At 38.3% G+C, this 23,389-nt stretch overlaps 1 long non-coding RNA gene across 1 annotated transcript in view; it reads right to left on the reverse strand.

The window, feature by feature from the left end:
• Positions 1-11,549: 11,549 nt before the first annotated feature.
• LOC123381567 overlaps positions 11,550-23,389 on the reverse strand; it is a 171,782-nt gene continuing 159,942 nt past the window's right edge. The window contains exon 5 of the long non-coding RNA XR_006588714.1: positions 11,550-12,513. This is a non-coding gene — a long non-coding RNA (uncharacterized LOC123381567). The remainder of the gene's footprint in view (positions 12,514-23,389) is intronic.

The raw sequence follows: 23,389 nt of genomic DNA on the forward strand, positions 1-23,389 counted from the left end.
AAAACCAAGAAAGTTGAGCCAACAGAAACCCTCCTGCTCTCAACCCATTATACTAAACTGGCAACCCTTATTCTATGAATACAGTGGGATTAACACACTCTAAACCAGTGTGAAAAATTTAGTTGAAGAGCATATATTTAAAGACTTACCCAAGAAAACAAAATCAAATTTTAGGTGCTATCTATTTTGGACTAATATGCAGTATAACATGGGGTCTGAAATGAACATGAGTGTTATGTTAAATAATGAGCCACAGAGATTCGTGTTAAAGAAGTAGATTTAATAAAAGTAATAATATTATTAAAGCCTTCCAAGTAGTAAAGAGAAAAGTCATCACTGCAGAAAATGGGATCATTAAGACATAGTTGAGAAAATTACCTACAACATGAACCAAAGAAAAGCTACAAGATTTTTATAAAAGTTATAACAAAAAAGATTAAAGAGGGGCACCTGGGTGGCTCAGTTGGCTAAGTGTCCAACTCTTGACTTGGGCTCAGGTCATTATCTCGCAGTTTGTGCGATTGAGCCCCATGTTGAGTTCTGCGCTGACAGCGCTGAGCCTGCTTGGGATTCTCTCTCTCTCTCCCTCTCCCTGCTCCTCCCCTCGCTCATGTGTGTGCACTCTATTTCTCTCTCTCTCTCCCTCTCTCTCTCTCTCTCAAAAGAAAAAAAAAAGATTAAAGAGAAGAATGAGATATTGGTGATTCAATGTGCATATACTTTGTGTTCCTAGGAAAGGGAATAGAATAGAGAAAAAATGAAAAAGAATAAAACACAGTAGAAATTAAATATAAAAGAAATGTCCTGAATTGAGGGTAGACCTTAATTTCTCTACCTACAGAGTTCTCCATGTGTCAGGCAAAATTAATGAAAAGCAACCAACACTGAGCTCTCTTCTGATGAGGTTACTATATTTCAAAAACTAAAAAGAATTGTACAAGTATGTAGAAGGGGCAGAAACGCATTTTCTAAAAGGGAAAACAAACTTATGGTTGCTTCTCAGTCACAAAAGATATTAGAAAGAGTAGAACAAGACTTCAAAGCAAATTAAAAACTTCTATTTCAGAGAGTTTTTCTTCAACGTAAAAGCAATAGAAAGTTATCACTATAACTTTAACATGGAAAGAAAAAACGTTCTGAAGACACTCTAACCTAGGGGGAAATAAAAATAATGAATTTATAAGTGTGTGGGGGGAATATAATAAACAGTTATTAGCTTTGAATCCATTGCAGCCAAAAACTACATCTAAATATGTGGCCTTACAGACATGTACAAAGATCTGCATACCAGTAGGTTCACATGCTATTTTATTTTTATTTATTTTATTTGTTTTTTATTTGAGAGAGAGAGAGAGAGAGAGAGAGAGAGAGAGAGAGAGAGAGAGAGAGAGAGAGAGAGAGAGAATCTTAAGCAGGCTCCATGTGGGGCTGGATCCCATGATCCTGGGAGCATGACTTGAGCTGAAACCAAGACTTAGATGCTCAACAGACTGAGTCACCCAGGCACCCATCGCATGCTATTTAAAATTTAAAATACATAACCTATTGTGTACATATCTATTTCCCACTCTGTCATTATTCATTTAAATTTAACTATACAGTTATAAGATCAATGTATACCATTGCAGTCTCTTGATTTCATCTTTATTTTAAAGTCTGTATTCTGATTCATTGGCAGTTTTGTTATAATCCATTCTCCATTATGTGCTTCAGATATAGTACCTCACATGTACTCATTTATTTATACATTTTGGATTTATGCAGGTGAGAAAATTTATACCTTGCCTAGGTATAAGATTCTTACATTGCAGTCTTTTAAAAGTCTGTAGATACTAGTTCAATAAATTCTGGCTTCTGGTTTTTCAGACGAGAAGTCCAATTGTTTTTTTACTTTGTTAGTAATTTCTCCTTTTTGCAAAAGAGGGCTTATCTTTGGAAAGGGAATTTGTTGCCAGGATATATATGTCTAGGTACATGTTTTTTATAGTCAGTACTGGAAGTCAGTGATACCTTTCAATCTGACGCTTCAAAAATTTCTTAAACTCAAGGAAATAAAATTTTTGTCTGTTAGTTGCTATTTTAGTTTTCCATTTATATGTTGGGTTTTCTGGATTTGTCATCTGCATTAGTTTCCAAGAGCTTCTGTAAGAAAGTTCCACAAACTTGGTGGCTTAAAACAATAGATATTATTCTACAATAGATCTGGAAATTAGAAGTCCAAAATGAAAGTATCATTTCATGTACCTCTTCCAACTTCTGGTGGTTCCTGGCAATTCTTGATGGTTTTGGGCTTGTGGTAGCCTAACTCCAATTTGTCTCCTTATTCACATGGCCTTCTTCCTTGAGCCTTCCCTGTGTCTTCAAATATCTCATTCCTTTCAAGGACATAAAGTCACCATATTACAGTCAACCTTAATCCAGCATGACTTCATTTCAACTTGCTTACATCTATAAAAACCCTATTTGTAAATAAGGTCACATTCACAGGTATGGGGCTGGGACTTCAAGATCTTTCTGGAGGACACAATTCAACCCACAACATCATCTATGTCTCTAACTTCATGATATCCATCTCTTTGTGAGATACTTATACTTTATATACTTATACTTTATATTCATGGACACATATTTGGGGGCACCTGGCTGGTTCAGTCAGTAGAGCATGCCACTCTTGATCTCAGGGTCATGAGTTCAAGCCCCACATTGGGCATAGAGATTACCTAAAAAATAAGAAAGTCAAGGACATATATTTCAACAGCTAACATCACCTCTAATTAATCTATTAAAATCTAACATTAAAAAATGTTTTTGTTGACAAAAATATTTTTATTTTTCTAGAAGCTGCCTATTCTGGGTGTTCTGCTTGGCTAAAGCCTTATAGATGTGTCTTTTTTTTCTTCATCTGCTCATGTCTCATCTTTTGGGCATGGGGCTCCTTGCCTGTCTTATGTGGAGTCTACCCTTATGGTGAGACAGGAACTGCAGCATTTCCCTGAGGGCCAATGATAAAGCAGTAAATAATCTGTCAATATCCCATTTGGGTCCCAAAGGGAAAACTTTTCTCCTGCTCTTGTCTCCTCAATTGCAATGTCTAGGGCAGGGGTCTTCAATCTTTGTGCACATGGGAATTACCTTAGGAGTATTATTCCCAGTTAGGCATTGGGTAGTAATGGCTAGTCTCCATCCTTGGTTTATTTGGTCTGGATTTCTAGTCCTTGGGCTAGATGCAGAACTTTTTATTCTTTCATGTAAAGGTGAATCCTTTGGCCATCTTATTGAAATGTAGATGCTGGCTCCAGAAGTCTGGAATAAGACCAGATTCACCATTTCTAACAAATTCCCAGGTGTTCCCACTGTTGGTGCTGCTGCAAATAGCTAGAGCACTGGTTCTCAGACTTGGCTGTGCTTTGAGATCACATAGTGAACCTCAAAAATACTAATGATTCTATCCCACCCCTGGAGACTCTGATTTAATTGGTAGGCCATGTGGTCTGGGCAATGGGATTTTTACAAGCTTCCCAGATGTTTCTAATTTGGAGAAGCACTGAGCTGGATAAAATTTTACCAGCCTCATGGCCAGGGTCAACTCAGTTGCCTTATTTAGTTTCCACGCAGTTCCTCAGGAATTCCTCTCCTTTTAGGGATCCTTGGCTGGCAGGGGATGCACATCTCTTCATGTTACCAGGTGTTGTACTTCATGTCCCTGGGCTTTTTGGTGCCATCCCTGGCTCATCTCCATCCTGCGGGGCATAGGTTGCAGATCTGTTTTCTCCAACCAGACCCCAGCAGAGCCCAAGAACTTATTTATAATGCCCAGGCTTCTCTGGCATTTTCTGCACTCAAGAGGCTGATAGTTAGATTGGAACTGGGATGGCAGGGCAGTATGTTTAAGTGGTTCTCTCTTCCAACTCTAACTCTTTAATTTTCAAGAATTCTTTCTTATTCTCTGACTTGTTTAATGTAATGTTTTATTTTAGAGAAGTGATATCTTCCTAAACGTTGTTGAGAACTCTAACTTGAAGGTCTTTCTTTCTTTGTAATTTCTTATTTCTCTTACTTTTTCCAAAGGTTATTTTTGTTTTTTGTTTTTTTTTTTTAAATTTTTTTTTTCAACGTTTATTTATTTTTGGGACAGAGAGAGACAGAGCATGAACGGGGGAGGGGCAGAGAGAGAGGGAGACACAGAATCGGAAACAGGCTCCAGGCTCTGAGCCATCAGCCCAGAGCCTGACGCGGGGCTCGAACTCACGGACCACGAGATCGTGACCTGGCTGAAGTCGGACGCTTAACCGACTGCGCCACCCAGGCGCCCCAGGTTATTTTTGTTTTTAAATCTTGGTATTTCTCTTGGATCTTGTAGCCTTTCTGGAAATGTCTCATTTGCTTATGTTTAGAATTAGGTGATGATAAGTCCAACTGCATGATCTATGCTGCTAATTATGGTTTATTGACTGCCAGACTTTCTTTGGGGTAAGTGGCAGAACTGGGTATTAGGTCAGAGTATGTCCATATAATAGAATGAGGAAGTGTTTATCTTATGGCACCAACCATAAGCCTTAGCTGCCTTAGGTTTTTCCAGGTGTTGTTTGGGGTTGAGCATAAAGTTTCAGGCCACTAGAGGCAGGCAAGGGAGAGGGACAAATTGGAGCATAAACTTCTCCAGAGTTCATCTGCCATTTTTGGCCCTTTTTACTATTTCTTCCTTTTGCCATACTTGTACTTGCTGGGTGGATCAACTTCTTTCTTTACTGATGTTCATAGCACATGAGTTCCAGACTGTGGCTTCCTTTGATATGCCTCATCTACTGAGATTCTTCCATTTACCTCCCATTGTTTATTGCTGGCTATTCTCTTTTCCTATTTGTAGGCTTATACCTTTTAAACATTCCCTTCGTATCATGAAAGAGTCTGAGAGAGAGAGGAAGATTTGCCTCCTTGCATCAGAAACAGTATAACATCACTTTAATGAAGGCAGGATATTCTATTTTGCCGATGTATCATATTTTAAAAATGTATTTAGTAAGTATTCTGTAGTTGAAACTCAGTTTTTCTCAAAATTTTATTACTATAGACAATTGTGCAATGAACAACCTTAGGAAAAACTCTTGGTGCAAACACTTTAGATAAAATCCCACAAATATAATTGTAGGTTAATTTATGTGCATTTAAAATGTGTTGTGCCTATGTTCTCTTAATATGGTTTGTTTCAATTTATGGTGCCTATTATGCAGCACTCTCTCCAACAATGGGTAAAATAATTATTTCCTTAATCTTTCTTGGTTGTATAAGTTAAAGATCTTATCTCATTTCAATATTACCCCTTTGAAAAGACTAACCACCTTCAGAAAATAGCATTTCTCTTGTGCAAACCATTTCCTCTCTGTAATTTTACCCTATTATATCATCTTCATAACATTCAACTAATCTGAATTTATCAGTCCCTCCTACTCCCTTATAAGCTCCATGAGGTCAGGGGCATTGTCTTCACCGCTGTACTCCCTGAATATAGGAAACTTTCCCCAAGTCTTCACACAGTTTTTCCTCTGTGTATATGGATGTCTGTCTTCTCTTATAAAGACACCAGTCATGTGGATTAGGTCCCACTAAAGTGACCTCATTTTAACTGAATTACTTCTCTAAAGACACTATATCCTAAATTATGATGCATAGGAGGTACACAGTAAGTATTTTTTTTTTAAGGAATATGGGGGAAAGCGTATTCTGGAAAGCATTTTTGATAGGTATCTTAACCAATTATAAGTGACTCAGTTTTTAAGTACTTAACTTTTGCTTTAATTTTCATAGCCAAAACAACTCTACAACCTGGACCATATATATATACACACACACACACACACACACACAAAGTAAGGGAAACTTCCTTTCTGTCTGTGAATCCCAGAATTTATACTTATAACACCAATTTCATTGCAAGAATATTCATACTTAACTGCCTTTTGTCTTTATTTTAGGCTCTTTCACTCCATACTGATCCTAGGACTTGTTTTCCTGTGATTTTAATGGTAGGAAATGGAACTACCAATTCCATACAGTTGTCGAAGAACCAGCCTTGCAGACAGCTGGAAGAAACAGGTGTACAGAAATCCAGGGACTATTAACATATCTAATTGAATAAGTGTTGGTAGTTACAAAAGTAATTAAGAATAAAAGAAAGCTGTGTGAAGTTCCTAACAAAAACATTGCTGGTAATCACTGCCAACTTAAAACTCATTTTGTGAAGCTTTCTGAAAAAAATAGGAGCATTTTATATTGAATATTACCTTTTGTCTTGTAATTTACATAGGTATCTTTAATGAACAGCTCGTTTATAGTTCCACTGAGTCTTTCCTGTGTTGCAGGCATCTTTGAAACAGCAGTATCAGCAATTTAGAGTCGGCAGGCTTCCTCTTGAATATTTATAGAAAGATTTCAAAAGTATACTTGCCAATTTTCTTTAAGTTGTCTTTTTAAAATTACCATGTTTTCTCCTATACTAGAAACATTCTTCCTTTACAATAAGAAAATGGGATATTTTCCATCTTGGCTTCTTTGTTATTAGGATTTTCAGATTGAATTTCACGAATGGTTCCATATAACATTTTATGGCTATTTTTATAATTATAACAGAAACACATAATTATTGTTAAAAAAAAAAAAGCAAAGGAAATCATTCATTTAGACAGAAAATAAATCACTCCCACATGGAGAGCATGTGTTTTTTATATAAAGTCCAACCAGATGTATTAGTTTGCTGGGGCTGCCCTAACAAAATACCATGGGCTGCATGGCTTAAACAACAAAAATTAATTTTCTTGCAGTTCTAGAGACTAGTAGAGTAAGATCAAGGTGTTGGCAAGGTAGAAGGTTCCCTTTTGAGGCCTCTTCTATTTTTTCCCTGTGTCTTTACATGGTCTTCCTTGTGAATATAATCTCTTCTTATCAGTATGTCCTAATTTCTTCTTATAAAAATACCGGTCATATTAGATAGGCCCCACCTTAATTATTACAGAACCAGGCTGGATCGCTGGCGGAGAAACCAAGGGGCACTCAGAGATCTTGGTGGATCAGAGGTTTATTTACATGGATGGGCTCAGAGAAGATAGTCTCTCCCAAGGTCTGAGCCCCGAACGCAAGCGGGAGGGGTAATTTATGGTGTTGTCCCTTCTGCATTCGTGACAATTTAGCGCGGAGCATGTAGAACAGGGAGAACCCGGAAGAAGAGTCTCTAAGCTAGGGACTAGAGCTTATGTTAGTCCTGAAGGCCATCTTATGGTGCATAACTTATTTTCCCAACATAATGATCTCCATTGAATTTAATTATTTCTTTAATGATCCTATTCCCAAATACAGTCACATTTTGAGGTACCGGGGTTATTACTTTAACAAATGAATTTGGGGAAGATAAATGCAGCCCATAACATCATGCTTTTAAAAAATGTGTGGTGTGAATGTATGAAATGGTTTGTTGAGGTGTTACTGAAATACAATAGACTGCATGTGAATAGTATATATAATGATATATAAGCTCTGACATTTATATATGCCTGTGAAACTTACCACAATAATCAAGATAAGACATTTGTCAGTCCCGACAAGTAATATCCAGCCATTAGAAATCCCTTTAAGGGTGCCAGACTGTATGGGAGGAAAAACTTTCCCTTCTTCTCTTCTAGGTTCTCTGACTGGTCTAATAATTATATTATTATTTAAGCAGGAGAAACATTAATTTTATACATATGAGAGCCTCACAAAGATAGGACACTCAAAGGCAGCCAGGCAATTGAGGCTTATATACCCTCCTGAACTAAGGAAAGTTACAGAGCTCTGGGGCTCCAAAGAGGAGGAAGGCAATTCACAGGAAGCTGAGAAGAGGAAACGTTTGATAAACAAATGTTTGCAGTGTCATGCAGAAAAGTTTCTTAGATGAAAAGTTATTTCTGGTAATGACACTCTTCCTGATGTAGGCCTCCTTTCTAAATTCTTTTAGGCAGTTAAGACAAGAGGTAAAAAGCTTTTCTTGAGTCTTAATTGCCTTCAGCTCCACATGCCAAAGTGGCATATTTTGGGGTAGCACGTTCTGCTACCCTTCACCCTGAAGACTTTAAGCAAGTAACAAAATACCTTTGTGCCTCATTCTTCTTCTTCTTCTTTTTTTTTTTTTTTTAGGATTTTTTTATTGCTATGTTTTCAAATTTCACAATGATGGTCCTGGATGGGGAATCTTTATTTCCTGTGCTGGTATCTTCATTTCATCTTGAAGACACAGGAATTCAGCATTGAGAAATTCTGATTATTTACTTAGTAATTTGTTTTTCTTTTCTAGGCTTTCTGTAATCTGTTTTTGAAAATCCTATTACTTGGGTAGAGATACTGATATTTTTGGTTTGGTATGTCTTCAAATTGGCTCTTATATTTTTCATTTCTTTCCATTCTTGGTGAGGTTTTCCTAATCTTATTTCCCAACTTGACTATTGAAATTTTTATTTTATTAATATTATTTTATAATTTCCCAAGAGGTCTTTCTGGTTTCTTTTACTGTTATTTTTTCCACGGCAGCCTGTTCATGATTTATGGCTATCATATTGTCTGGGCTATTCCTTAGAATACTAATTACAATATTTTAAATTGCTTTTTTCTTCCTTGATTTATCTCTATTTACTCTGGGGTCATCTCCTCTTCTGTTGTTTGTTTTGGTCCTTCTTTTTTATGCCATACATTGTTTTCCCTCAAAAGTATGCTGATTCTCAGACATTTATTTTCAATAACAGAGTTCTCCCTAGACACTTTATTAATTAATTTCTTAAAGTTCTTCCTTTGAAAAGAACTCTGCTTCCATCCCTTTATCTTGATTGAGGTAAATGCCAGAACCATATGCCTGATTATCTACTATATGCTGGTGAGCAGGGATTAAAGATGGTGGAAAGGAAGTTCTATACATGTTATATGGACTGTAAGTTAATTTTCTTCCTAGTCCCACTTCTAACTCCTGCTCCACATTGTATTGAGAATGTCAAGATAATCTTTCTAGGGCTTTGTTGGTTGAATAAATGCTTCTTTGCTGCATTCTCTTCAAATTCTGAAGTTAGAGCATTCTTTCCTCTGCTTCATTAGTTAATGTTCCAACACCCATCTTCCAGAAATTTGTTCAAATCTACCTTCTGCTAATGCTCCCTTTTCTTTTATGGTCTTGGCGTGATTTCAGTTTACCATCTTGAACTCTATACAGAGGAGCAATACTGCACAATTTTAAAATATTCTGAAGTTCAGTGATATACGCCAAGTTTCTCATTCACATGTTAAATAGTTCTACTTTGCCATCCTGTAAGAATGTCTTCTTACAGATGCTCTGCCAGGTAGAAGTAATATTTAATTACCTCCAATATTTAGTTTTGAACTTCCTTGTCACAGGGAGCAGATACACTTCTAAACCATTCAGAAGACGATTCTATAGGGTATGGATGTTTTAGAAAACTGATCCTAGTTCTACTTTTCTTCCTGATACTGCTTGTCCTCTAGTCAGTATTCCACTTTCTTGAATTTTTCCCCCTAAAAACATGTTTGCAAAGAGATTTAAGTTGTGGCTCTTGGGGAAAAAATACTTCAATCTTTGGCCAGACTTGAGTACAGGAATTGATCATTCAATGAGTAAATACTTACTTCAATCCTCAATGCAGAATCCTAGGAGTTATGGAGAATATTATACTATACATATCTAGCAGGAGGTCAGGATCTCATTGGGTAGACAGTGTAGAGGCATGGAAACATGCACATGATATAATCCATGGTATAAAATGCATCAGGTAAGTGCCACAGTTAAACACTTCAGTCTGATAAGGAAAGATTTGCCATGGTTTTGTGATTAGAGAGGACTTTGGTCTCTCCTCCTTAGAATATAAGCTCCACAAGGGCATGGGCCTTATCTCCACTGGTTACCATGAATTCTTTAAGCCTAGAACAGTGCCCGACATTTGCTATACAGTCAATAAATTTATGTTGAAGTAATGAGTAATATAAAGTTTATGTTTCCATTTAAAGGAATCAGACAACTTGAACAGATGGAGAGAAGGTAGGAGAATATCACACGTACAAAATAACACCCTAACAAACTAATAAAGGTAGAAATAACCAACGTGAATTTGCAAAAGAGAATTTACCACCCTGAATCAAGAGTTCATTTTGGAAGTCAGTGACAGGTTAAGTTATGCAGTAGCTGGTCTAAGTAGTATGTGATGGTTTTTCTAAAACAGGGAAAATAATCTGGATTTTATCTCACTAGCTTTAGTGAGACATTAAAGATCATTGAAAAAAAATTAATTCAATATAAGCAGTCATTTTACAATTCATTTTGCATATTTTAAGTCTGCAAAAGGATGCCATAGTAAGTAAAGTTTCTAAAATGGCCTTCAAAGATTCCTTCCTTAATCCCTGAAACCTGTAAATATAATGAGATATCATCCTTGTTATTACATTATGTTATATGGCACAATTGACCTTAAGATAGGGCTACTACCCAGGTGGGCCTGAGCTTATTACACAGGTCTTTTTTATTTTTATTTTTTAAAATTTATATCCAAGTTAGCTAGCATATAATAATGATTTCAGGAGTAGAATCTGGTGATTAATCCCCTACATATGACACCCAGTGCTCATAACAAGTGTGCTCCTTAATGCCCCTTGCTCATTTAGCCCATCCTCCCCCAACCCATCCTGCAACCCTCAGTTTGTTCTCTGTATTTAAGTGTCTCTTATGGTTTGTCCCCCTCCATGTTTTTATATTAGTTTTGTTTCCCTTCCTTTATGTTCATCTGCTTTGTACCTTAAATTCCACATTTGGGTGAAGTCATATGATATTTGTCTGACTGACTACTTTCACTTCGCATAATATACCCCAGTTCCATCCACGTTTTTGCAAATGGCAAGATTTCATTTTTTTGATTGCTGAGTAATATACCATTATATATATATATTTATACAGATACCACATCTTCTTTATCCATTCATCAGCCGATGGACATTTGGGCTTTTTCCATACTTTGGCTATTGTCAATAGCGCTGCTATAAACATTGGGGTGCATGTGCCCCTTTGAAACAGCATACCTGTATCCTTTGGATAAATACCTAGTAGTGCAATTGTCATAGGGTAGTTCTATTTTTAATTTTTTGAAGAACTTCCATACTGTTTTCCAAAGTGGCTGTACCAGTTTGCAATCTCACCAGCCGTGCAAAAGGGTTCCTCTTTCTCTGCATCCTCGCCAACATCTGTTGTTGCCTGAGTTGTTAATTTTGGTCATTCTGACAGTGTGAGGTGGTATCTTATTGTGGTTTTGATTTGTATTTCCCTGATGATGAGTGATGGTGAGAATTTTTTCATGTGACTGTTAGCTATCTGGGTGTCTACTTTGGAAAATTGTCTATTTATGTCTTTTGCCCATTTTTTCACTGGACTGTTTGGTTTTTGGGTGTTGAGTTTGATAAGTTCTTTATAGATTTTGGATACTAACCCTTTATCTGATATGTCATTTGCAGATATCTTCTCCCATTCTGTTGGCTGCCTTTTAGTTTTGCTGATTAATCACATGGGTCTTTAAAAGCACAGTTTCCTCTAGCTGGTGTCAGAAGAGGAAGTCAGAAAGATCTGAAGCATGTGAAGGACTCCCTGTGCTGTTGCTTGTTTTGAAGATGGAGAGGATGAAGTGAGAAAATGTGGGTAACTCCAGAGAGCTAAAGGAGAATTCCTGACTGACAGCTAGCAAGGAAATGGTGACCTCAGTCCTTTAACTGCAAAGAACTGGATTCTGCTAATAACTTGAGTATCTTGGAAATGGATTACTTCCGGAGGCTTCTGGTAAGAGCTCAGCTGGCCAACATCTTGATTTTGACCTGTGAAATGCTAAGTGGAGGACCCTGCTGGACCCATCAAGACTTTTGACCTACAGAACTGTGAGATAATTAATGGGTATTATCCTGAGTTGCTTAACTTTGTGGTAATTTGTTGTGCAACAATAAAAAGTGCTTATAGCAAGATTGGAGGAGGATGAGACTGGAGTCAGAGAGACCAAGTTATCTGTGTGTGTCCTCTATACTTGTTTACCTACTAGCAAGGGTGATATGACTTGAAGGTCCTTAGTAATTAAAAGGGGATAGTTGCATATTTTATTGTATTCCAAACATCCATCATATGTCACTGTCACAGTCAATGATTAAATAAAAATGCCTTATCTATGAATAATGGTATGTCAGATTTAGTTTTGTTGAAGGTATTTACTGCTTCTCCCAGTAGGAAGGTTATCTTTCTTTGATCTATATGATAGAAGAGTAGACCTTGTAACTGTTTGAAAATGAAATATGAACAGAAGTGGCACATACCTCTTTCCACCAGAAGCTTTCAGAGCTATTGCATGGTTCTGCGCATCTTTCTCTTCCTCTTGCCATGAGGCCTGGATGTGTGGATTGGGCTTCCCCTTCAGCCTGGGTCCTGGAGTGAACATGTTGTGAGGCAGAACTAAAGCTAACCTGTGATGGACATGAAGGGTGAACAAGAAATCATGTTTGTTATTGTAAGCCAATGAGAATTTTGGATCACTTATTCCCACAATATGTCTTGCCTAAACTGACCAAGTCAATTCTTGGTATACCAAGTATAGACCTGCTGTAACAAAAACTGAGTTGGTATTGGCTTTTAGGTGAGCAGTAGATCGTGAAGAACTTGCTATTGAAGCTAGAAAAATGGAGCCCTACTTCTGCAGTGGTGAGATATTCAATATAAGGTTTGCTACAATAACTTGGAAGGCGGAATACCAAATGACCTCAAGGCCTTAGGCAGAGATGTAGGAAACAGTGTGTCAGTAGTGCTTCCTGGTTACTATGGCTGAATTTAACAGACCATTAATGATGGTTTTCAACCTGGGCTATAAAATAGAATCAACTGTGAATAAAAAAGACTGATTAAAACTCAGCCTTTTGTTTTTTTAATTTTTTTTTTCAACGTTTTATTTTATTTTTGGGACACAGAGAGACAGAGCATGAACGGGGGAGGGGCAGAGAGAGAGGGAGACACAGAATCGGAAACAGGCTCCAGGCTCCGAGCCATCAGCCCAGAGCCTGACGCGGGGCTGGAACTCACGGACCGCGAGATCGTGACCTGGCTGAAGTCGGACGCTTAACCGACTGCACCACCCAGGCGCCCCAAAACTCAGCCTTTTGATAAGGACATAGGCATAAATATAGCTTTTCCATCCTTTACTATATATTTATTATTATATATAACATATATCATGCGCACACACATATATACATGTATCCACATATGACACACACACTTAATTTTTTTTTTTACATTTATTTATTTTTGAGAAACAGAGAGAGAGACAGAGCATGAGCAGAGGAGAGGCAGAGAGAGGAGACAGAGAATCAGAAGCAGGCTCCAGGCTCCAAGCTATCAGCACAGAGCCCGACGTGGGGTTTGAACCCATGAACCATGAAATCATGACCTGAGCTGAAGTCAGACGCCCAACTGACTGAGCCACCCAGGCACCCCTGACACACACACATCCACATATATAAATATACACACATATGACCTACTCTCAGAAAATTTCATGTATAACACTATATTATTTAATTATAGTCACCATGCTGTACTGGAAATTATTTATCCTGCATATCTGGTATTTTGTACCCTTTGAGTAGTATCTCCCTGTTTCCCTCAGTCCTCAGCCTCTGGTTACCACTACTGTACTCTCTGTTTCTAAGAGTTCAAGTTTTTTAGATTCTACACATAAGTCAGATCATGCAGTATTTGTCTTTCTGTGTCTGGCTTTTTTCACTTGCATAAGGTCATCCATGTTCATCCATGTTGTAGCAAATGACAAGATTTCTTTCTTTCTTATTATTCTATATATGTACATACCACAGTTTTTCTCTACCACTTATCTGTCGATGAACATTTGAACATATGATATTTTGGCTATCATAATCATATCATAATCACTATCACAGAGAATGTGGGGGTAAAGATATCTCTTTGAGAGACAGATTTTATTTCCTTGGGTATAGAACTGAGAGTAAGATTGCTGGATCATGTGGTAGTTTTATTTAAAAAATTTTAAGGAACTGCCATGCTGTTTTTCATAATGGTCAGGAAGGACAATGGATTGCAGGCTACTGTAGGAAGCAGAATTGAGACCTAGTTAGGCAGCATTCCCCACCCAGGTAGGGGACTTTCTGGTATCTGTTCAGCAGGGTTTCAAAACTGCTATGAATAGTGAGTAACGTTAAGCCTTCTCCTTCCCAAAAGGAAGTGTTTATTGTGGTTTCTAGGACTTTTTACCTTCATTGTATGTTGGGTGTGTAGGATACAAACAAGTTGTTTTTTCCAGATCACAGATCTCTGAATCAAGAGAAGAAACAACCAGTTCTAATGAAAAGATTATCATGAAATCTTGAACTCTGAGTATGATGTTATGATTGAATGGAACTTTGGGACTTTGATCCCTTGAATAGGCTTATCCTGGTGACTAGATATGGTCCATTGAATGTAAATGGAAGTGATGTAAGCAATTTCAAAGCAGAAACTTTAGAAGTCATTGCATGGTCTCACAATGTTTTCTTTTCCATTTATCATGAAACTGGTAGTCCCAAACTGAGCAGGGGTGTGCTCTTTTAATCTGTATCCAAAGAAGTTATAAAGCAGAATTATGCCATCCCACAGTGGACATGTAACAAGAGCTAGAAATAAATACAACTCTCTGAGATTTTAAATGATTCTTCTCCCTCCCCCTTTTCTTTTTTTTAAAAAAAATTTTTTTTGAAACGTTTATTTATTTTTGAGACAGAGAGAGACAGAGCATGAACAGGGGAGGGGTAGAGAGAGAGGGAGACACAGAATCTGAAACAGGCTCCAGGCTCTGAGCTGTCAGCACAGAGCCCGACGCGGGGCTCGAACTCACGGACCGCGAGATCATGACCTGGGCTGAAGTCGGATGCTCAACCGACTGAGCCACCCAGGCGCCCCCCCTTCCCCTTCTTAACATTAGCAGTACTGCAGCAGTAGCAGCTGAAGCTGACTGATATGAATGGTGATCATTTTACATAAATAAAAATAATTAAATACCACCATAGACATAAACTAAAAATATAAAAATTCTGCTGAGCAGAATGAGGCCTTTCATTTAAAAAGGTCAAATTTTCATTTTTTAAAAATCAGAGCTGATGAAATTGACCTCAGGCTTATCTCCCATCAAAGAGTATTTAATAGATGAAAGAATCTCTGGGGTACCTAGAACATAGGTTGGAAGAGATAAAATACTATTTCAATAGGTCAGGAAGATGAGAAAATTGGGAGAATGAAGCAGCATTTAGGAAGTGGAGTGCCTGAGTTTTATCACTGTAGAATACTTTTCATACATTTCTGTGTGAGAGAGATTACCGACCAACTGCAATTAGCACCTAGGATGGAATTTACTTGAATTCACAGTTCTATTCCTAATCATTAAACAGAATAATTTCAAAAATCTGAGTGAAATTTATAAAACACAAAGAATTTTCATCTCTTCAAAAAAGAAAAAAACAAAAACCTTTAGGTTTCTTTTCTATAAGAAGATTGCCCTCATATCAATGCAGTGAACTTAGATTTTGCACAAAAGTAGGGTAAATTGACCCCCATGTATAAAGTAGCACTTTGGACAGGCACACAGTCGCTGGGCTGGAGGCCATATTTCATAGCAGACATGTATATGTTACTACCCAGTGTCAACCAAACTGTGAGGTTTAGGGGCATAGTCCACAAGACTGCCCTCACTTCTGACACCAGCTGCACATTTGGAAGTTTTCTCAAACACTCTTAGGTCAGATAACCTTCTAGAAGGTCTCACAGAACTTACTGAAGTCTATTATAGTCATGGTTACGGTTTATTACAGGGAAGGGATACAGATAAAATGAAAACTAATGAAAATGAGGTGATGGATGTGTTAACTAACTTCATTGTGGTGATCATTTTGCAATATATATGTATATCAAATCATTATGTTGTACCCCTCAAGTTTGTACAATGTCATATGTCAATTACATCTCACTGAGGCTGGAGGAAAACTCTGCTATAGGAAGAGACACATAGGATAGAGTCTGGGAGGATTATGAAGAAGCTTCCATTGTCCTCTCCCATGGAGTTAGGAAGTATCACCTTCTTTCCCTCAATATGTGGCATATGCATGAAGTTTTGCCAACCAGGAAAGCTATCTTAAGCTTTAGTCCATAGCTTTTATTTGGGTGTCATTATATAGGCATGACTGATTGCCTGGAGATTGGTTGAACTCAGTCTCCAGGTTGACTGATACAGAATAACCCAAAGCCCCTACCTTATATCATATGGTTGTTTTTGGCATATCTAACACCCCCCCCCCCCCCCCCCCCCGCCACTTTAAGACTATTGGTTGTGGCCACACCCTAAAATACAGTGTGGCCAGCCCTTACCTAAACAAAGACACTCCTATCAAGTATGATATTAACTACCTTCCAGAACTCAAGGGAAAAAGCCAGTATCTCCCCTTGGGCAAAGTCAACTTCTTTAGTACATACTTGCCTATAAGAAAAGATACTGTTATATTTCAGGGAGACAGAAAACAGTGTGTGGTACTTCCAACATGCCTGAGAGAAGGCAAGGAGAAAGGTGTGAGGATGAGCTTGCTCTCAATAAGCATAACTTGAAGTCAGTAAACAGGAGACTGTGCATGGCTGGCATGCAATACAAAGGTATCTTGGGATCCTTTGCCTCACAATGTTCATTGCATATACCATTTCCCCAAACCCCCTCCTGAACTAGATGCCTGACCCCTGGCCTCATTTTTCCCATTTAGGGTCCAAATGGGAACTTTTGGGATCTGGAATATGTCATCCAATATATCTGGTATCCTTTCAAGCTCTTTGTCTCACTCACATTTATGAATGTGCCTTCTCATTTGTTTATATATATGAAACTTTGGAGAGAGCAGATCAAGGATGTACTTGTGGTTTGCATTGAAATTTATTTATATGCAAACTTTGGGGATATTTGTTTAGTGGATATTTCTTATTCCATCTTCTTTGTTATAATAGCAGGAGAGAAAATAGAAAAAGTGTTTGTATTCCTAGGGACTGTTTCAGGCCTGCCCCAGCCCATTACCAAAGATTCACAGCCATGGGTATATGACCCTGAAATTTTTCATAATTTTCTTCTTTACGAAAAGACCTTGGGACTATACTCTTGTGTTTCCCTCAGATTTTAGTGGCAGCCAAAGGCATAAACAAGATTCCTGCATGTTATAACTCTACCTTGGTCTCATTTATTGTTTGCACTGGTGGAATCATAAAATAGCTTTAAATAGATTTATTAAACCCACTCAGCTCTCTAAAAAATGCCTTAATTTGCACTTTAAAAAACCCCTCTAGCTATTCATCAGAGATCACAAAAGTTGAAAGATAACCAATGTGTTTGATTTTCCCTAATTTGCTATCATAATAATAAAGAATGTTGACATAAGGAAATTCCCAAAATACCCAAAACAAATCCCTTTAGAATCTTCAAATTCATTGCATATTCATTGAATACCTTTGTCCTAGAAAAGAATAACCTCTATTATCACAAGACTACATAAATGTATATACTAGGCCAGGTAATATTTGGCTTGAAGTATCTTGCCTAGATGTTTATATCTGAGGATATTCAGAAGGCTTCCATCACATAGAAGCTTGCAGGGCTATCATAGCAATGTGAATTAAAACGGTTTGACTGTATTGTTACATAACCATTACACTCACAAAATTTAATGTTCATGATAAAATCCAATGGTGATAGGAGATTAGGCAGTATACTTACTGCTGGTGGTACTGTTAGAAGATTTAGTCTTTCTATAAAACAATTAAGTATTATCCAAAAAGGGTTAAAGTTGTCCCTATCCTTTGACCGAGAATTTACCCCAAAGAAAAAAGAAATACAACTCTAAGTCATTCACTGAATTGCAGAGTTTTTTTTTAATATTGAAAAATTGGAAATAACACAAATTTCACTTAAAGAGAATAGTTAAACCATAACACATAAGCATCTTAGGACTCCAAACAGTAAGAAGGTATTTGAGGATAGCTTGCATTGCTTCCCAAATTTGACTGTGTATCATAATCACCTGTCCTGGTCTCATACATCTTCATTCCTTGTCTGATACACCTTTTTTTTTTTTTTAAACTTCCTTGCCTGATACATCTTCTCCACAGATGGTGTATTTATCTGGAACTCATGGCATAGAGGTGGCAAATAGGATGGGGAACAAAAATGGGGGCCATTGGCAATATTTGCCCTTCTAGGTTTTGTGAGGAACTGCACATAAATGATAATTTGTTTAGTCTATAAGGCTGCTCACTACACTTGAGCCCATAATTATTTTCACATAAATGCATGCCCCTGCTATACTACATCAGTATGAAGAGAATCCTTTCATTATGCTTTATGACATGGGATGAGAGGGCAGTGGGTTCCTGGGTAGAGCCAGAATTGGTCATACTGGCTGTCTACTCTATATAGCCTCCTTTCTCCACCCCAGAGTAGTTAATAGAACTTAGCCTAGAAAGTGTGAACTCAGTGTCTTTTCGTTTTTTATCTTCAAAGAGGTTAGATAACAAAGGAAGAGGTGTTAAGAGCCCATATTTAAATGCATTCCAGAATTGAGACCACAGAACTAGACCATTTTCTTTCAGATTCTCTATAAGAAGTCATAACTATATGACAGGTGGAGCTACAGGCCTTCCCCCTTCCCCTTATCAATGTCTGTGGCTAATGGCAGTGGCATTATTGATGATATGGTTTGCTCAGTACTATCTGACAGATACATTGGTCTTTGATCAGTGAATTTCCCAGTTGAAAAATGTCTGACTCATTCTTTGTAGTCTTATCCTTATTTCATGTATCCATATATCTTTGCAAGACAGAGAACTAGAAAGTATCCAGGTCTGAGGTGATTATATCAGGGAGAGCCCCTAGGCACTGGGTAGATACTGAATTAGCTGACCCTTTATGGTATGATTTTTTTAATTGTCATTTGAATCATCTGCCACTGGAGGGCACTATTAGAATAGCTGTGGAAAAAAGGTAGCTCTGGAATGAAATGTTAGCCATCAATGGCCACTGGGCAAAGATTGGAGTAGATGAGGAGACAAAGGTTAGTGTAAGTAAGGCTAGGGAGGTTGGCATTAGAAGCTTTAAGCACATTCTCTTCCCACACTTAATAAAATGTGCAGGTTTCAATCCATTGAACCCTAGTGGAGGTGAGTTGAGCTATGTTGGCTTTAGATACACTGCTGAGTATGCATCACAGCATTAGTTCACAGGGGAGTTCTTGAAATCTTCAACTTCTCGAGAATAGTAGCTCTAGTCTATCTCTTAAGTGATGCTGGAAGGTGGGGTGTTGAGGGAACAGAATTCTAAATTAGGCTGGGGTCTCAGGAGCTGGATCTCATCATCATGGGAGCAGGCTGAGAGCTCCATGACAAGGGGGGCTGCTGTGAGAGCCAGGCAGGGCAGTCTTCCTTAAGATGCAAGAATAGTTCCAATGGGTGGGTGAAGAATGAGAACTTGAATCAAAGTGAAGGGTCTGCAACAAGGGTCGGGCCAAAAGGAGTGGTAGTCCTTGAGAGCCCTTCAAGGAGTCCTTGAAGCCAGAGTTTGAAGAGAACTGTGTTACTGCAGTGACTTCAATCTAAACAAGCTTACATTCTTGGTGAGAAGTCAAATGCAAGAGGGTTTTTTTGTTTTTTGTTTCTTTGCAAGCTAGAAAGGAAGAAAACTATATGGATATTTTCAGGTTTAAAGCATTTTCTGTACTGCTCAGGGTACAGACTTGAATTTACCTTTGGTGCAAATTATGCCTTTGTTTCAAAGGAGCCAAAGAGATATTTTGGGTATGCAAAAGTGGAATGGAGACATCCAGACTTGCAGATTTTGTGATGTGAAGGAAGTAAACTACTTTGTGGTAACATAATGATGGTCCACATGATAGATGGGATTACATAGCTGTGGCTGAATCCTTGAGAGAATTATGTCTCCTTTAAATATGGATCCAGAATGAACTATGCCTGCAACCTGCTGTTTCATCATATGAACAGAGATCCTAAAACAAGGATATGTAGCAAGCTTAATCTTTACCTTGAATTATAGAAAAGAATGAGGCTTAGTTTATATAAGCTCAAACTAGACTGGCATGTTATCCCGATGGGCATTATCCCTGTGTGCATTCAGCCTTTCTTGATGTTGGATTACTGGGTTCTAGTATAGCTCAGGATCACAGGGATGACTTTCACCCACGTGGGTGGGAAGTCCTTCCAGGTTAACTTTTTCTTTGAAGGTAATTCATTGTGTAATCCTTAAAAAAGACTGATCCTGGGATAGAAAACAAGAATGGGGGTGAGGGTGGGATAGAATGAGGGTAATCTGGCCTCTCTGTGTCATGGAGACTGTCTGGGATGGTCTGGGTCCATGTGATGCTGTCCAAACCCAAGGACAGATCTGGTCCTATGAGCATTAGGAAGATATATATCTAGTAGTGGTTATAAGTTACTCTTTGGGTTCTACTTCTCTTTCATGTCTCAAACTTTCAGTAAAGTTCATTAAGATTTCAGCCAGTGTTAGCAGTGCTATTCATGCTTGGGACAAACAGTATTAAGGAGAATAGTAGACACTGAAGGGAGATGGTAATCCTAGCCCATCAGTCCATGATCTGCAGCAGGACAGGAGTCAAGGCAGTAGGTGACAACAGGATGTATCTGTGGAATATTTAATTGCCCTCCAGGGATTCTTGGTCATATATGGACAACCTGTTGGGGGCTTCTCGCAGTTAAGCAGGAGAGGGCTTTAAGTCATTGCAACTGAAATAGTTAAACCCATCAATGACTTCACACTGGAGTTAAAATAAAATTCAAATCCTAATCAAAGTTTACAAGGCCCTTCACATCTGCCTTTCAGGTTTCTCCTTTTATTATGTTTCATAATAAAATTGGATTCTTTCCTTTGTCTGATCAAGCCAATCCTATTCTAGCTTTGGGGAGTGGGCCACGCTGTTCTCTCTGTACAGGAGGCTCTTTCACTAGCTCAGTTTTCTGTTCCTCACACTTCAGATCTCAGCGTAATTGGCAGCTTCTAAAAAGTGGTCTTCCCTGACAACAGTAGTTTTCTGCCTCACAGCACCTTGTTCACTTAATTCACTGTACCTCACAATGATAAATACATATTTGTTCATTAGTTATCTACATTCCCCACCAGACTAAAAATCCACGAAGGCAGGGTGATGACTACTATTTAAACAAGCACCACCTAATGGGGTCCTAACGACAGTTCTTTGACCAGTATAGGCTCTTGATACAAAATTTTGACTAAGTGAATAGTGTGCTTACTAATGAAAATGTGACTTCATTTTAGTTGTCAGACTGGCATGGCCAAGGGACAATTAGGTTACATAAAGTTTATTTTCAGAAGCTTTTATAAGCCTTACATTCCCATACATTCCCACAGTTTGCAATGATGGCACACACTCTTACGAGAGACCTGCCTACCCATTTGTCACATGCCTAACGGCATATAAAGGTAAGTCCCATCTTCTTAGCACTCTCAAAGCAATTGCTTGGGATTCTGCTTACTTTCCTTCTGTTCTGCTGTGGCTGCACTTTTGTTTCTTCCTGTTTTTAGTCTTGGGCTTGGGCTTCATCAACAAACTTTGAGTCCACTTGTGACCCTGGCTTTGGTGTTTGCTTCTGGTTCTCTCAATTTCAACTTTTAGTACTCTCTAAAGACTTTGTACTCTGCCTCTGTTTCTATTTATGGCTCTCTTAGGTTTAGCTAGGAGTCAGGATCTGACCTCCAGCACATTCTTGTCTGATCCCTGTTTGATCACTAAACATATTGATTGCCCAGCTGAGAAAGGCCAGAGTGTTTCTTGCTCAAGAGTTGTAGTGTCTTCAGCAAGTAGGTGCCCATCATAATTATGTCCTAGGTATCGCTGTTAGGATCATAACGCTGTATGCTTCCTCACACTGTCTCTTTCTTTCTTGATCATCACTCTCACCCACACTAGATAGTCCCCGCATTTCTGAGCTTGGATAAATCACCACACAATGGGGCAGGGGTTCTGGCTTCCTGAGATGTCTCAGGGACTGGGTAATTGAACCTAAAAGTGCAGGAAGTTAGTTCTCCACAGTAAGAGCAATGTGAAATGTGAGACAAAAAGGAGCTAAGCAAAATTCTTCTGTAGGCTACTCCCTAAGACTTTGTCTTTGAAACCCTTCTGGAGAATTCCTGGATGTTGAGTGGACATGTCTGTTGAATGACCTGTGGGGTCCTTTTGTAGGGTATTGTGAAGGGAAAGAGGTGTGATAACACACTGCAAAACACATGGTATCATATTATACCCCCTTTTCCTTGCTTCACTTCCTCTTTTTTCTTATTCATGCCACCGTGTGCTTCCACTTCCCAAGTAAAGTATTAGCACCCTAATCCTTTTTTTTCATTCAAGATTAAACTGGGGAGTATGTTCAGAATGGGTCAGCAGGGCAGAAATTCATGTGGAAAATAACTAGAATGAATATATGAAGTTAAATGGAGTAGCAGATTCTGAAGTATGACTCAAGGGAAATGGTCTAGATGAATTTTAAATAAAGGCCTTTTTATACTTCTCAAATGTATTCCAGTGGGAATTGTAATAAGAATATGTGATTCAGGGGTGCCTGGATACCTCAGTTGGTTAAGCATCTCACTCTTGATTTCCAGCTCAGGTCATGATCTCACAGTTCATAAGTTTGGGCTCTGTGCTGACAGCTCAGAGCCTGGAGACTGCTTCAGATTCTGTGTCTCCCTCTCTCTCTGCCCCTCCCCTGCTTACACTTTGACACACTCTCACTCTCTCTCTCTCTCTCAAAAATAAAATTTAAAAAAAAAACATTGAGGGGCGCCTGGGTGGCGCAGTCGGTTAAGCATCGGACTTCAGCCAGGTCACGATCTCGCGGTCCGTGAGTTCGAGCCCCACGTCAGGCTCTGGGCTGATGGCTCAGAGCCTGGAGCCTGTTTCTGATTCTGTGTCTCCCTCTCTCTCTGCCCCTCCCCCGTTCATGCTCTGTCTCTCTCTGTCCCAAAAATAAATAAACGTTGAAAAAAAAATTAAAAAAAAAACAACATTGAAAAGAATATGTGATTCAGATATCAACTTTTTAAATAAAATGTAATATGTAAAATAATATATGTTTATAACATTTTAAGTAATAGAATCTTACACTAATTTGAGTTAATCAGCAATTTAAAGAGCTTTTTTAAATAAAAATAAGCATCTTTTTTATTATATAGGATTTCTTTTAAATAAAGCTGTCATAGGGGCGCCTGGG

The sequence above is a fragment of the Felis catus genome, chromosome D4, assembly GCF_018350175.1.
Source record: "Felis catus isolate Fca126 chromosome D4, F.catus_Fca126_mat1.0, whole genome shotgun sequence".
Classification (NCBI taxonomy): Eukaryota; Metazoa; Chordata; class Mammalia; order Carnivora; family Felidae; genus Felis; species Felis catus.